Here is a 13,051-nt window from a genome sequence, read left to right as displayed (position 1 = left end):
TTTCACTTAAACTTATTTTCTATGGCACAGCTGTGATGGCCGAGTGGTTAAGGCGTTTGACTCGAAATCAAATGGGCTCTGCCCGCGCAGGTTCGAATCCTGCTCGCAGCGCTTTGTGTTGTTTTGGTGATTTCATTGCAACCGGTTCTGGCTATCCATTTTGAAATGTTTTTTGTCTTAGTTTGAGTTTACGAATAAGAAAATAATTAATTCCCTTAGTTAGATGTTACGAACGCTTGGTGGCGCTGTAAGTCAGCACGAGGAAATGTAGTGTTGGTCAGTGAATTGGTCATTCAGCTTTTGACAGTCAGACTGGCGAGATAAGGCTTATTTTAAAACACTAAACATTTTATGGACCTTGTGTTTACATTGATCATGTGTGATTGCCTATATGTATAGGATATATAATACAAATTTACAAAACTAGACAACCAAAAATAAAAATAAATATCAAATACGCAAAAACATCAAGTTCAGTAAATCAAAATATTGTATAATGCAATCTATTTATTAAATTAACATGTCAATAAAGTTATGTTTAATCACAGACAAGTGGAAATAAAGAGTATACATGTATACAATAGTTGTTCTATGATGAGAGTTATGTTTGCAAATATCTGTAACTCCCTATATCGGACAACCTATACAAATCGAAACTATAGGGAGCCTAAGGGAAATCACTAAAACCTTAAAATTTACTTTTGTAATAGTCTTATCTGAATCAGTTAAGATTAGTTTAAAACTGTTCAGGTAACATACTTCAGAGAATCATTGTACATGAAAACTTTGTGTAAATATTCAGTCTAGTAACAATACAGACAGAAAGTATGTGTCGAAGTGAAAAGTTAAATTTAATAAATACTTATAGATTTAAGCAAGCATAAGTACTATTAAAAGCGTACTTATTTTGTTTCAGGTAGAGTTACTTTACTTGAAGCATTTCCATATATCATTTATATTCATAACTAACAACACAATACAAAACGTTACATAATAAACGGATATATCACAATGCACATGCAATTATTAGGAAGCATACATGTCAACTGATCTAACTAAAATGCATTGTAAACATATATATACTAAGTTTTCTTAATAGATCTTCTTTATCAGATGCAATTAAGTGGATAAACTTGTGCATGTTTTGTCTACGTCTATAAGATAGTGGAATATATTTACGTCTTATATCAGAGTATAGGCCACATCCCAGGACAAAGTGTTATTCGTCTTCTAAGACTTGACATGTGTTACATTTCCTCTCATCAACGGGTATAATACTGGGCTTCGCCCATCTTCCACTCTCGATCATAAGTCTATGTGCAGATACACGTTGCCTTGATAAACTAAATCGAAACATTTTAATACTGCATGAGATTGGACTTTAAAATATGCTATATTGTTATAAAACAATGCGAGATGAAGATACTAAGATATCTAATCTTCCGTTCCAGTTTTGGATAAAATTATCATTTAGTCTCTGTTTGACATAAGCAAGAAATAATTCATCATTCTCTACTCCTTGGACGAGCCATGCATCATAAACACCGCGTGAACTCAATAGATCTCGTAATAACGAACACAAACGTTTCTTATTGGTTACCCAATACTTTGTTATCGTATTGTATCTAATTGTCTGGTAATTTACACGTCCAAGCTCACCATAAATAAAATCATTCTGTGTACTTTTTTTAACGCCCAACAATCTTTTACAGTATTGCATTTGTATTCGCTCTATGGTGTCCCAGACTTCACTACCATAATTTAGAATGGGCGAAATAAGCTTATCAAACATATCTAGCTTATGTTTAATAGTAAGGTCCGTAAATTTATACAAATACTTGTTCAACTTGAAAATTGCTTTTAAACCTTGACCTGCAATTGTATTTTGGGCATCTGAAAATGACCACCCGGGAGTAAAAAAACATTTCCAGATAATTAAACTTATAAACAGTCTAAATTTCATTACCATTATAATAAAAATGTATGTTTGACGGCAGCCGTCCTCCTTTCCTTAAAAGATTTTTTTTTTATTTTATCAGTATCCACAACTAGTTTCCAACGTTCACAATATTTCGATAATAAATGAAGACTTTCTTGCAATTCCGCAGCATTATTAGCAAACACAATAATATCATCAGCATAAAGTATTAGAAAAAGTTTGAATGAATCAATAATGATACCATTAATACCCTTTTCATAGAAAATTTACACTAAATCGTTTAAAAACATCGAAAACAAGAAAGGCGATAAACATTCTCCTTGTCGTAAACATATTACACATTCATATGTTCCACTCAACTGGTTACAATGCTTTACCCTGGATTTCACTGATGAATACATAGATTTAATGATCCCAAATATTTTGTCTCGTAATCCTAACTTAATTTAACTCGCCAAGTTTACTCCAGAGATTATCCCGAACAACATAATCGAAGGCTTTAGTAAAATCGAGAAATACACAGTTGCTTACCTTGATTAAGAACTTGCGTTAATAAATCAAGAAGTACGAACATATTTTATATAGTACCCATATTCGACCTAAATCCAGTTGTTTGAACATTGCTCGTCTCTCTCTGGTCGCGTATTCTGTCTTGTTTGAACATTGCTCATCTCTCTCAGGTCGCGTATTCTGTCTGTTTGAACATTGCTCGTCTCTCTCTGGTCGCGTATTCTGTGTTGTTTGTTTATTGCTTGTCCGACTCAGGTCGTGTATTCTATAGTGTCTATACTTTGCTAGTTTATCCCAGGCTGCGTATTCTGTGATGTTGGTACATTGCTTGTCTCTCTCGTGTTGCGTAATTTGTGGTGATTATACATTGCTTGTTTCTTTCAGATCGCTTATTGTGAAATGTTTGTACATTGCCTGTGTTTCTCAGTTCGCACGCTGTTGAAGTTGATTTCAATCAAGGGTTGTTAAAAATGCAAACCAAAATCATTGAGTTGTGAACCTGTAAATACATTACGTGTGAACTTTTATTAGAGAGAAGACATATTTCGCCAAGTTAATATATAATGATCCATGTGTTTAATATTCGTTCAAATGTGAAACTATCACAGTAAAAGTAGGTTTATGCATCGGCCTACAGATAAGCATCAATACTGATATCGAATCACGTCTTTTTACATCGTGTATACATATGATAATTTAAACAACTCGCCCTCAAAACAATCGCTGCGAGCAGGGTTCGAACCTGCGCGGGGAGACCCCATTGGATTTCAAGTCCAACGCCTTAACCACTCGGCCATCACAGCTTGAAATCTACCGTTGCCATCTAATGGAGAAAATTGCGATATCGCTGTTATTGAATATCAAGTTTATAAATATCATTAGTGTTATTCCGCAATATGAATTTAACTATAACTATAAACAAAAGACACAGCTGTGATGGCCGAGTGGTTAAGGCGTTTGACTCGAAATCAAATGGGCTCTGCCCGCGCAGGTTCGAATCCTGCTCGCAGCGCTTTGTTTTTGTGATTTCATTTACACTAACAGACATTTAAAATGTTGAGTGAAGTTGAGTTAAGTCAAGGGTAATTGAAATGCTAAACAAAATCCATGTGTTGTGAACCAGTAAATACATTACGTGTGAGCTTTTAATAGAGAGAAGACCAACATATTTCGCCATGTGAATACATGTATATAATGATGCATGTGTTTAATATTCGTTCAAATGTGAAACTATCACAGTAAAAGTAGGTTTATGCATCGGCCTACAGATAAGCATCAATACTGATATCGAATCACGTCTTTTTACATCGTGTATACATATGATAATTTAAACAACTCGCCCTCAAAACAAATCGCTGCGAGCAGGGTTCGAACCTGCGCGGGGAGACCCCATTGGATTTCAAGTCCAACGCCTTAACCACTCGGCCATCACAGCTTGATATCTACCTTAGCTATCTAATGGAGAAACTTGCGATATCGTTGTTATTGAATATCAAGTTTATAAATATCAAAAGTGTTATTCCGCAATAAAAATTTAACTATAACTATAATCATAATACAGAGCTGTGATGCCCAGTGGTTAAGGCGTTTGACTCGAAATCCAATGGGGTCTCCCCGCGCAGGTTCGAACCCTGCTCGCAGCGCTTTGTTTTTATGATTGCATTTACACTAACAGACATTTAAAATGTTGAGTGAATTTGAGTTAAGTCAAGGGTTGTTGAAAATGTTAAACAAAATCCACGTGTTGTGAACCATGTGTTGTGTAAATACATTACGTGTGAACTTTTATCAGAGAGAAGACCAACATATTTCGCCATGTGAATATATAATGATGCATGTGTTTAAAATTCGTTCAAATGTGAAACGATCACTGTAAAAGTAGGTTTATGCATCAGCTTACAGATCAGCATCAATAACGATATTGAATCACGTCTTTTTACATCGTGAAATGATAATTTAAACAACTCGCCCTCAAAACAAATCGCCGCGAGCAGGGTTCGAACCTGCGCGGGGAGACCCCATTGGATTTCAAGTCCAACGCCTTAACAACTCGGCCATCACAGCTTGATATATATCTTTTCTATCTAATGGAGAAACTTGCGATATCGTTGTTATTGAATATTAAGTTTATAAATATCAAAAGTGTTATTCCGCAATATGAATTTAACTATAACTATAATAATAAGACACAGCGTGATGGCCGAGTGGTTAAGGCGTTTGACTCGAAATCAAATGTACTCAGGTCAGGGCAGCGCAAGTTCGAATCCTGCTCTCAGCGCTTTTTGTTTAAAAACAAAATGCATCATTAGTGCAGTTATCTGAGGGTAGTTGCTTTAATTCAAGCGTTGTTGAAAATATAAACAAAATAAGTGTTGTGGACCTGTCAATACATGACACATGAAGAAATATCAGAGAGAAGTGCAACAATCATACAATGAATTTTGTATTTCTGTCAATAGCTCATGGTGGGCAAAACGAATTAAATTTTAGATAAGATAAGATAGTCATTAATTAACGTCGATTAAATTCAGCATGGTAAGACTAGCTACAAGCTATTGAACATCTTCGTTAAAGGAATATAAGCCTGATGTTTATTTCAGATATATTACTTTTTTCAATGTAAAATTCATGACGAGATTATACAAAACTGGAATGCTTCCATTAATTTTTTTCTTAAAATGCAATGTAAACTATTTCCTTTCTTTTTAAAATGATTTAGTGCAGATCAAAGACGATAATTTCAAAAAGAAATATGTAATATTAAAGATTATCAGCACATCAAATAAGACATTGAAACGGGAAGACATACAGGTGTTTTACCAGTCCATAGAAAATGTATACAATTAACAAAAGACTAAGATCTAACTATCTTTGCAATATATCATGGCATAACTTAAAATATTTAAAAGCTTTTTTCTTACTATCCACATCAGAGAGAAAACTGTAAAATGAAGCTGGCAATATCAAAGCTGAAATGAATTTAAAAAAAACTCTACGATTGCTATATACAAAATATATATTATATAGTTCGCTCTTTTTTACCCTGTGTGTTAATTGTATTTGCTGCATTATAAATGCATGTCATTGTGGTTATGTTTGTAATGACCATAGGTATTTAAATGCTGGTTTTGCAAATAAACTTTGAAATTCGAACAAGTTACTCAGCCATATTATTACCTGAAATATTTTCATCGATTTACGTTTTACCTGATGTTATTGTTTGCAACAGCTTACCAGGATAAATGATTTACATATTTCCTATCATTATTTATGGATGACATGTTAAATGTGGTATTTGTTATTGTCTTAAACTACCATTGCAGTCATAATGGGTGGAACAGCTGCTTGTTATCTAGATGCTTGTTTTTCAGTTATCTCTATTAAAAAGGTCACTCACTGTGCTTTCATTATGCAAATTGGAACTTTAGTTGTTATGTTTCTATTGCTGAATATATAAGGGTGAATATATAACGATGCATGTGTTTGACAATTCGTTCAAATGTGAAATTATCACAGTAAAACTAGATGAATCCTATGTATGCATTGGCCTAAACTTTAACATCAATACTGATATTGAATCACGTCAGCTTACATCGTGTGTAGGATAATTTAAACAACTCGCACTCAAAATATATCGCTGCGAGCAGGGTTCGAACCTGCGCGGGGAGACCCCATTGGATTTCAAGTCCAACGCCTTAACCACTCGGCCATCACAGCTTGATATAACCAACACCTGGTGTTATGGTTGGTATTGAATAACACGTTCATAAAAAACAAAAGTGTTATTCCAAAATATGAATTTAATTATATCTATTATTTGAGGGCACAGCTGTGATGGCCGAGTGTGATGGCACAAATTGATGTTTCCAATCAACTTTGATATTCGAACTTACTATACCTCACTTTTGTCTACAATGGTAAAATCCCATTACCCGAAAAAGAGATATTTTGACTATCAGAAACATTTTCAATCTTTCTGACACGTGACCTAGCGAAAATTCACTGTCAGGTCATTTGACCGAAGTGATATTTTAATGTCATATAAGGGCAAATAACTGCTTCAATCATCAAGATGAATGATTTACATATTTACTCTCATAATAAATGGATGACATGTTAAATGCCGTATTTGTTATTGTCTTAAACTACCATTGCAGTCATAATGGGTGGAACAGCTGCTTGTTATAGACTATTAGTATGATTTCAGTTATCTTGGACATTTCTATTGATATGGTCGCTCACTACGCTTTCATTAGGAAGAATTGGAATTTATATCAGTTATGTTTCTACCTGCTCGAATCCTGCTCGCAGCACTTTGTTTTGATGGTTTCATTGTAACCAGTTACGGTTATCCATGAAGAATTGACATTATTAATGTTCACTCGAAATCTGGTATCAAATGGGCTCTGCCCACGCGGGCTCGAATTCTGCTCGCAGTTGTGCTTCTCAGTTAATATTTATGATTTTAATTTAGCAATAACAGATTTTATAAATGTTGAGGGTAGTTGAATCAAAACAAGCTTTTTAAAAATGCAAAACAAAATGCATGTTTTGAGTACCGGCAAATATATAATGTATGGAATTTTACTTGAAAGAACATCAACATATATCCTCATTAGAACCTATAATGCTACATGTACTTGAAGAATCAGTCAAATTTGATATTATCGCACCAAAATGTGATGAATCAAAAACATGCATTGGCGAACAGTTTATCATAAGTACTAATATTGCATCATGTCAGTATATTTTATATATCAGATAAATTCAACAACTCGCCCTCAAAACAAATCGCTGCGAGCAGGGTTCGAACCTGCGCGGGGAGACCCCATTGGATTTCAAGTCCAACGCCTTAACCACTCGGCCATCACAGCTAGTAATTTTAACGCTATCTAATAGCAAAGTTGGTGTAATCGTTGTTATTGAATAACAAAAGTGTTAATATAAATAATTATATAACTCAGTAACCATTTAACTTTATCTAAATGGTACAGCTGTGATGGCCGAGTGGTTAAGGCGTTTGACTCGAAATCAAATGGGCTCTGCCCGCGCAGGTTCGAATCCTGCTCGCAGCGCTTTGTTTTGTGATTTTATTTACACTAACCGACATACAAATGTTGAGGGGAGTTGAATAAAATCAAGAGTTGTTGAAAATGAAAAATAAAATGCATATGTTGTGAACCTGTAAATACATAACGTGTGAACTTTTATTAGAGAAAAGACCAACATATTTCGCCATGTGAATATATAATGATGCATGTGTTTGACAATTCGTTCAAATGTAAAATTATCACAGTAAAACTAGATGAATCTTATATATGCATTGGCCTAAACTTTAACATCAATACTGATATTGAATCACGTCAGCTTACATCGTGTGTAGGATAATTTAAACAACTCGCACTCAAAATATATCGCTGCGAGCAGGGTTCGAACCTGCGCGGGGAGACCCCATTGGATTTCAAGTCCAACGCCTTAACCACTCGGCCATCACAGCTTGTAATTTTCTACGTTATCTAATAGCAAAATTGCTGTAATCGTTGTTATTGAATAACAAAGTGGTACAGCTGTGATGGCAGAGTGGTTAAGGCGTTTGACTCGAAATCAAATGGGCTCTGCCTGCGCAGGTTCGAATCCTGCTCGCAGCGCTTTGTTTTGGTGATTTCATTTACACTAACAGACAATAAAAAAGTGGAGTGAAGATGATTTAAATCAACGATTGTCGAAAATGCAAAACAAAATCCATGCTTTGTGAACCTGTTAATACATTACGCATGATTTTTTTTTTATCAGAGATATGACCAACATATATCGCCATGTGAATATATAATGATGCATGTTTTTGAAAATCGTTCGAATGTGATATTATCACAGTATAACTAGATGAATCCTTTAGATGCATCGGTCTTAAGTTTAGATTTAATGACCCCAAATATTTTGTCTCGTAATCCTAACTTAATTTAACTCGCCAAGTTTACTCCAGAGATTATCCCGAACAACATAATCGAAGGATTTAGTAAAATCGAGAAATACACAGTTGCTTACCTTGATTAAAAACTTGCGTTAATAAAACAAGAAGTTCGAACATATTTTATATAGTACCCATATTCGACCTAAATCCAGTTGTTTGAACATTGCTCGTCTCTCTCTGGTCGCGTATTCTGTCTTGTTTGAACATTGCTCATCTCTCTCAGGTCGCGTATTCTGTCTGTTTGAACATTGCTCGTCTCTCTCTGGTCGCGTATTCTGTGTTGTTTGTACATTGCTTGTCCGACTCATGGCGTGTATTCTATAGTGTCTATACTTTGCTTGTTTATCCCAGGCTGCGTATTCTGTGATGTTGGTACATTGCTTGTCTCTCTCGTGTTGCGTAATTTGTGGTGATTATACATTGCTTGTTTCTTTCAGATCGCGTATTGTGAAATGTTTGTACATTGCCTGTGTTTCTCAGTTCGCACGCTGTGTGTTGATTGCTTGTCCCCCTCCGGTCGCGTATTAAGATAAACAAGCAATCCTTATACAGTGAGAACTACGAAGCATAGCATAGTTTGTACCGGGTTCTTCTCAAGATTGTTCAGCATTTGACATTTGAGTGAATTCATCCATTTGGAGACACATTCAGTGCAATTTTTATGTGAATGTCTCCTTATAAATATGCATCGAGATTTATACAGGTAATGACATAATTTTGACGTTTGTACTCGTGCCAATATAGGACAGAAATTTAAGTGATGACATGTTTGCTCGAACTGTTAAACCATAAAAAATGATAATAATTATGACACCAATCAGACATATCTAATATATAACCGCATTGAGCTAAATGAATCCAAGCAAAAAAAAACATGGTGTAAAATTCTTCCCTGAGCCCGAAAAAATGACATCGAGCCAAGCAAACAAAACAAAGTGTGACATTCTTACTAGGGACCGCCAAAATGACATCAAGCGTGGAAACATATCGACCATCAAAATATCGAGCCATCCGATCGAATTTTATAGTAAAAAGAAAACGGTCCTTTTAATCCGGTTCGAGCCAACGAGTATATCGTGCCATCGAATTTTAACTGTACACATTTTGGAAAGTATTCAACTAAAAAGCGGGCTGCAGTAAATTATGAAATAATAGCGGTGTCTTGCAATTAATATAACGAAATTATATATACGTATATGATGCTTGTTCAGAATCATTAATGCACATCATTTATTTCTGTTTGGCAAAGCTGGCAATTTTCAAACGAATCTTAGAGTGAGAAAATAGTCCAGGGGGTTTCGGGGGCATGCCCATTCCCTAACAGTATTTTATTCGTAGATCGTCTATATAAAGATGCATGTATTTTGGTGATTTCATTTACTCTAACAGACATTAAACACGTTAAAAGAAGTTGATTTCAATCAAGGGTTGTTAAAAATGCAAACCAAAATCATTGAGTTGTGAACCTGTAAATACATTACGTGTGAACTTTTATTAGAGAGAAGACCAACATATTTTGCCATGTTAATATATAATGATGGATGTGTTATTCGTTCAAATGTGAAAGTATAATAAGTAGGTATATAAGTATAAGTAGGTTATGCATCGGCCTACAGATAAGCATCAATACTGATATTGAATTACGTCTTTTTACATCGAGTATACATATGATAATTTAAACAAAACACTAACAGACATTTAAAATGTTGAGTGAAGTTGAGTTAAGTCAAGGGTTGTTGAAATGCTAAACAAAATCCATGTGTTGTGAACCAGTAAATACATTACGTGTGAGCTTTTAATAGAGAGAAGACCAACATATTTCGCCATGTGAATACATGTATATAATGATGCATGTGTTTAATATTCGTTCAAATGTGAAACTATCACAGTAAAAGTAGGTTTATGCATCGGCCTACAGATCAGCATCAATACCGATATTGAATCACGTCTTTTTACATCGAGTATACATATGATAATTTAAACAACTCGCCCTCAAAACAAATCGCTGCGAGCAGGGTTCTTGATACCTTTTCCATCTAATGGAGAAACTTGAGATATCGTTGTTATTGAATTACAAGTTTATAAATATCAAAAGTGTATTCCGAAATATGAATTTAACTATAACTATAATAAGATGGCACAGCCTAGATGGCCGAGTGGTTAAGGCCTTTGACTCGAAATCAAATGTGCTCTACCCGGTTAGCGCAGGTTCGAATCCTGCTCGCAGCGCTTTTTTGTTTGACATGTTTTACCAACAAAATGCATCATTAGTGCAGTTATCTGAGAGTAGTTGCTTTAATTCAAGCGTTGTTGAAAATACTAAACAAAATACGTGCGTTGTGGACCTGTCAATACATGACACATGAAGAAATATCAGAGAAGTGCAACAATCATACAATGAATTTTGCATTTCTGTCAATAGCTCATGTTGGGCAAAACGAATTAAATTTTAGATAAGATAAGATAGTCATTAATTAACGTCGATTAAATTCAGCATGGTAAGTCTAGCTACAAGCTATTGAACATCTTCGTTAAATGAATATAAGTCTGATGTTTATTTGAGGTATATTACTTTTTTTCAATGTAAAATTCATGACGAGATTATACAAAACTGGAATGCTTCCATTATTTATATTTTTCTTAAATTGCAATGTAAACTATTTCTTTTCTTTTTAAAATGATTTAGTGCAGATCAAAGACGATAATTTCAGAAAGAAATAAGTAATAGTAAAGATTATCAGCACATCAGATATGACATTGAAACGGGAAGACATACAGGTGTTTTACCAATCCATAGAAAATGTACGTGTTTTTAAAAGATGAGTGTCCCTTGATATTGCTGTATACAATTAACAAAAGATTAAGATCTAACTATCTTTGCAATATATCATGGCATAACTTAAAATATTTAAAAGCTTTTTTCTTACTATCCACATCAGAGAGAAAACTGTAAAATGAAGCTGGCAATATCAAAGCTGAAATGAATTTAAAAAAAAAACTCTACGATTGCTATATACAAAATATATATTATATAGTTCGCTCTTTTTTACCCTGTGTGTTAATTGTATTTGCTGCATTATAAATGCATGTCATTGTGGTTATGTTTGTAATGGCCATAGGTATTTAAATGCTGGTTTTGCAAATAAACTTTGAAATTCGAACAAGTTACTCAGCCATATTATTACCTGAAATATTTTCATCGATTTACGTTTTACCTGATGTTATTGTTTGCAACAGCTTACCAGGATAAATGATTTACATATTTCCTATCATTATTTATGGATGACATGTTAAATGTGGTATTTGTTATTGTCTTAAACTACCATTGCAGTCATAATGGGTGGAACAGCTGCTTGTTATCTAGATGCTTGTTTTTCAGTTATCTCTATTAAAAAGGTCACTCACTGTGCTTTCATTATGCAAATTGGAACTTTAGTTGTTATGTTTCTATTGCTGAATATATAAGGGTGAATATATAACGATGCATGTGTTTGACAATTCGTTCAAATGTGAAATTATCACAGTAAAACTAGATGAATCCTATGTATGCATTGGCCTAAACTTTAACATCAATACTGATATTGAATCACGTCAGCTTACATCGTGTGTAGGATAATTTAAACAACTCGCACTCAAAATATATCGCTGCGAGCAGGGTTCGAACCTGCGCGGGGAGACCCCATTGGATTTCAAGTCCAACGCCTTAACCACTCGGCCATCACAGCTTGATATAACCTACACCTTGTGTTATGGTTGCTATTGAATAACACGTTCATAAAAATCAAAAGTGTTATTCCAAAATATGAATTTAATTATATCTATTATTTGAGGGCACAGCTGTGATGGCCGAGTGTGATGGCACAAATTGATGTTTCCAATCAACTTTGATATTCGAACTTACTATACCTCACTTTTGTCTACAATGGTAAAATCCCGTTACCCGAAAAGAGATATTTGGACTATCAGAAACATTTTCAATCTTTTTGACACGTGACCTAGCGAAAATTCACTGTCAGGTCATTTGACCGAAGTGATATTTTAATGTCATATAAGGGCAAATAACTGCTTCAGTATTTTAGCTAAATCATGACCTGATTGCCTCCCTCATGCACATACAGCAGTGACGTCATTATTCAATGTGTACACAATAACATCAGACGACAGGAACTGTCAACAGTTTTTGAAGGAATTTTAGCATAACTAACAGTGGAATTTTGTCTAGATAATTTATTAATTATGTTATATTTCGTTTACTTTGTACAACTTGGTTAATTAAATGAACTAAAATCATTTTTTTATCTACTTATTTTTGGTCGGTATAATAAAATAATAACGCCTCGGGTGACATTTTGCTCTCGAGTTGACAATATCAATGGCACACATGCTGCCATATGATATTTATATAATGTTACTCAGCGATATTATTACCTGCAAATTTTTCATCGATATACGATTGACCTGATGTTATTGTTTGTTACAGCTTACCGTCAAGATGAATGATTTACATATTTACTCTCATAATAAATGGATGACATGTTAAATGCCGTATTTGTTATTGTCTTAAACTACCATTGCAGTCATAATGGGTGGAACAGCTGCTTGTTATAGACTATTAGTATGATTTCAGTTAT

General features: G+C 34.3%; 13 non-coding genes across 13 annotated transcripts; 6 read left to right on the top strand and 7 right to left on the bottom strand.

Moving 5' to 3' along the window:
* Positions 1-29: 29 nt before the first annotated feature.
* Positions 30-111, top strand: Trnas-cga (transfer RNA serine (anticodon CGA)). Its single transcript has one exon. It is a non-coding gene; the product is annotated as a tRNA-Ser (tRNA).
* Positions 112-3,170: 3,059 nt separating this feature from the next.
* Trnas-uga (transfer RNA serine (anticodon UGA)) lies at positions 3,171-3,252 on the bottom strand. The gene has a single exon. It is a non-coding gene; the product is annotated as a tRNA-Ser (tRNA).
* A 127-nt stretch (positions 3,253-3,379) lies between these two features.
* On the top strand, positions 3,380-3,461 carry Trnas-cga (transfer RNA serine (anticodon CGA)). The gene has a single exon. It is a non-coding gene; the product is annotated as a tRNA-Ser (tRNA).
* A 341-nt stretch (positions 3,462-3,802) lies between these two features.
* Trnas-uga (transfer RNA serine (anticodon UGA)) lies at positions 3,803-3,884 on the bottom strand. The gene has a single exon. It is a non-coding gene; the product is annotated as a tRNA-Ser (tRNA).
* Positions 3,885-4,011: 127 nt separating this feature from the next.
* Positions 4,012-4,092, top strand: Trnas-cga (transfer RNA serine (anticodon CGA)). Its single transcript has one exon. It is a non-coding gene; the product is annotated as a tRNA-Ser (tRNA).
* Positions 4,093-4,431: 339 nt separating this feature from the next.
* On the bottom strand, positions 4,432-4,513 carry Trnas-uga (transfer RNA serine (anticodon UGA)). The gene has a single exon. It is a non-coding gene; the product is annotated as a tRNA-Ser (tRNA).
* A 127-nt stretch (positions 4,514-4,640) lies between these two features.
* Positions 4,641-4,727, top strand: Trnas-cga (transfer RNA serine (anticodon CGA)). Its single transcript has one exon. It is a non-coding gene; the product is annotated as a tRNA-Ser (tRNA).
* A 1,357-nt stretch (positions 4,728-6,084) lies between these two features.
* Trnas-uga (transfer RNA serine (anticodon UGA)) lies at positions 6,085-6,166 on the bottom strand. The gene has a single exon. It is a non-coding gene; the product is annotated as a tRNA-Ser (tRNA).
* Positions 6,167-7,241: 1,075 nt separating this feature from the next.
* Trnas-uga (transfer RNA serine (anticodon UGA)) lies at positions 7,242-7,323 on the bottom strand. The gene has a single exon. It is a non-coding gene; the product is annotated as a tRNA-Ser (tRNA).
* Positions 7,324-7,442: 119 nt separating this feature from the next.
* Trnas-cga (transfer RNA serine (anticodon CGA)) lies at positions 7,443-7,524 on the top strand. The gene has a single exon. It is a non-coding gene; the product is annotated as a tRNA-Ser (tRNA).
* Positions 7,525-7,864: 340 nt separating this feature from the next.
* Trnas-uga (transfer RNA serine (anticodon UGA)) lies at positions 7,865-7,946 on the bottom strand. Its single transcript has one exon. It is a non-coding gene; the product is annotated as a tRNA-Ser (tRNA).
* Positions 7,947-8,015: 69 nt separating this feature from the next.
* Trnas-cga (transfer RNA serine (anticodon CGA)) lies at positions 8,016-8,097 on the top strand. Its single transcript has one exon. It is a non-coding gene; the product is annotated as a tRNA-Ser (tRNA).
* Positions 8,098-12,063: 3,966 nt separating this feature from the next.
* Positions 12,064-12,145, bottom strand: Trnas-uga (transfer RNA serine (anticodon UGA)). Its single transcript has one exon. It is a non-coding gene; the product is annotated as a tRNA-Ser (tRNA).
* Between the last annotated feature and the right edge of the window lie 906 nt (positions 12,146-13,051).

This window comes from Mya arenaria, chromosome 15, assembly GCF_026914265.1.
Source record: "Mya arenaria isolate MELC-2E11 chromosome 15, ASM2691426v1".
In the NCBI taxonomy this organism is placed as follows: Eukaryota; Metazoa; Mollusca; class Bivalvia; order Myida; family Myidae; genus Mya; species Mya arenaria.
This window is presented reverse-complemented; position numbering and strand designations above follow the sequence as displayed.